Source organism: Camellia sinensis, chromosome 15, assembly GCF_055761805.1.
Source record: "Camellia sinensis isolate YWXY chromosome 15, ASM5576180v1, whole genome shotgun sequence".
In the NCBI taxonomy this organism is placed as follows: domain Eukaryota; kingdom Viridiplantae; phylum Streptophyta; class Magnoliopsida; order Ericales; family Theaceae; genus Camellia; species Camellia sinensis.
The window spans coordinates 28,004,270-28,007,098 of NC_138975.1; the positions used below are offsets into that span (position 1 = coordinate 28,004,270).

Sequence of the window (2,829 nt, forward strand, 5' to 3'; positions counted from 1 at the left end):
ACATTATTAATGAACTTCTATAGATGACATCCATTAGTACGTAGTTGGACATGGACGGATTGATATATCAGTAATGCCTTCAAGCATCAGAACTACACTTTTCATGGAAGGACGAAGAGCTGGTTCATCTTGAATACACCAAAGTCCCACTTTAACCATGTTCTCTAGTGTCTGCATGTCAACTTCTTCATCACCCTCAACAATAAGCTTGTTCAACTCCCTCCCAGCAAAGCACCTATAGACCCAACGAGAGAGAACCACCTCTTCTGGTGTTGATACATTAACTTCCAAGCTTCTTCTGCAACAAACAATTTCCAACAACACTATCCCATAACTGTAAACATCAGCCTTGACTGATATGGGATTGTTTCTCTGCCATTCCGGAGCCAAGTATCCCATAGTCCCCCTGACTTCTGTAAAGGTGCTCGTTTGATCAGGCATCAAAAACTTGGCCAACCCAAAGTCGGAGATTTTTGCATTCCAAAGCTCATCCATCAATATGTTTTGAGGCTTTATATCGCAATGAATTATAGGAGTCTCACACTCTTCGTGTAGATAGAGGATCCCTCTCGCAACATTTAGGGCAATTCTGATTCTCTCATTCCAATCCGGGCACCTTTTAGATTTGAAGAGAAGATCTGCAAGAGAGCCATTGCTCATGTACTCGTAAACCAAAAGCCTTTTAGAACCCTCAATACAGTATCCGAGCAATTGGACTAAATTTCTGTGGTGTTTTCTCCCGATTGCTCTCATCTCTGCCTGAAACTCCCTTTCGCCTTCTTCCACAACCTTCTGGTGGAGTCTCTTCACCGCAATTAACCTTTTTCCTCTGCACAAAGTACCTTTGTAAACTGCTCCGAAGGAGCCCTTTCCTAGCTCTTCTTTGAACCCATTGGTTGCTTTTCTGAGCTCACTGTATGAAAACAAATGCAAGGTGAGCTCCGCCGCAATGCTCAAGTTTCCATATTGCAACAGCCTTTTGTGCTCAAAACTCTAAATTTGTAAATATATGTGCCGGAGATGGAAAGAGCAGCACATGAGCTTGTAAGTAAACCCATAGTTACAAGTAGTATTAACATTACTTCTTTTCTGCTCTTGACCAATATTAGTGTTGGTGTTGGTGTTGGTGTAGGTGTTGGTGGTAGTGTTAGTGGTAGTGTTGGCTTCTCACTTTTGATGATGCGCACCTTAAAGATTGCGGTGAGCTTGGAGGAGGCTCCCACAACATTTCTTCTAACATACATAAGAGGAAGACTTTGTTTCTTGCAATATCTGTCGTCCAATGAGTAATCAGCTGCTTCACAATAGCAATCTTCCAAACAAGACTTCTTGCAATCTTCTATTGACATTTGTGATTCTTGAGCATATGGAAGGTCTCCCCATTCTATATTCTCCATGGTAGTTATGTTAAATGAGGTGGTGTCATTTTCTATCCCACTCTCGCACCCTTTTCGAGGGAAGTTTGTCTCGCAGCCGAGCAACCCCTTGTTAGGATCAACGAAATCTGTACCGGGAATACAACGGCAATATGGCTGGTTGTCATCTAATGTGCAGAAACTGTTTAAGCCACAATAACCTTTCACTTCACATGGATTTTCTGGTGCTTTCCAATCAATTTTAAACTTGAAATCATTAGTACTCTCATCAAAAAGATGAGAGTACAATCTGAAAACTCCATCGAAATCAAGTGTTGCACGATAAATGATTGTTTTGTTATTGTTGTAAGATGACTTGTAAGATGACTCTGGCTTGAAGGATTTGATTATTCTCAAACTAGTGCTGTTTATGATATCCAGAGTGCCCGTAGACTGATTGAGGTAAAGGGAAAGGGATTTGGGGACTTTCATCCAAGTGCCCGAGGCCCAATAAGCATCTAGTCCCCTATCTGCAGTGTTTAGTGGGTACAAAACAAGGTTCCCATCAGTCTGCATCCTGAGTTTATACCGCCCAGTTGTGTATTCAGTGTCTGATAAACTAGAGATCAGCTGCCCACCCATTGAAAGTGTCTGTCCTCCTAGAATGGTGTCGGTTGGAGAATTAAAAGACTCCCAAATGACTCGGGAGTCAGTGTCGTATAGAACAAAATTTCCCGAATCGAGCATGGAGGCAGAGGCAGCGGAGCCTGTGGTGTTTGCTATCAGCTTCTCTTTTCCGTGCTCTGTTCTCAGAACAAGTTTCCCGTTCCTGGTCAGCTTCAGAGTCAAATTGATGGAGGTGATTGGTGGATCATCTCTATTCGCGGTCCATACAACTGTTTTGGTTCTATTGAGCGTTAGGTATACCTCCTTATTGGAGCGTGGGACCCAATTAGTTTATTAAAAGAGTTTTAATTTGACTTGATTTAGGTATAATATATTTTTATATATTATATTTGAGGAAATCCAATCTAATTTGGATACAATTAGATTTGATTACAAAATCCTAAATTCACAATATATACATATATATTGTTTATGTTTTTTTTTGCTCCGTGGAAGTTGTGAAGAAAAAGTGGCAGCAAATACATCTTTTCCTTGGTGAAATAATACTTGGGTGGAATAGTGTGGCTGCCAATTGATTCATCTTGGTGAGATAATGTGCTGCGGCTGATTGAGAGCAATTCAGTGGAGTCAAACGTTTGGGTCAGTTCTGCTTCGTGTGGTTCGGCTTTCGGTTCGATTTTGGTTTGTTATTTTGGATCTTCTTCAACTCTGATTCAGAAGTTTTTGGTTCATCTATTTGGTGAGGTCTTTCCTCTTTGTTTATTTGTGATTATTTGGAATTCACCTAAGGGTGGTTTTGTGAGACCATTAGTGTCTCGTTTGTAATCGTTTGGAACTTATTTGGTTG

General features: G+C 40.9%; 1 pseudogene; it reads right to left on the reverse strand.

Moving 5' to 3' along the window:
• On the reverse strand, positions 1-2,562 carry LOC145812881 (G-type lectin S-receptor-like serine/threonine-protein kinase LECRK3; annotated as a pseudogene).
• Between the last annotated feature and the right edge of the window lie 267 nt (positions 2,563-2,829).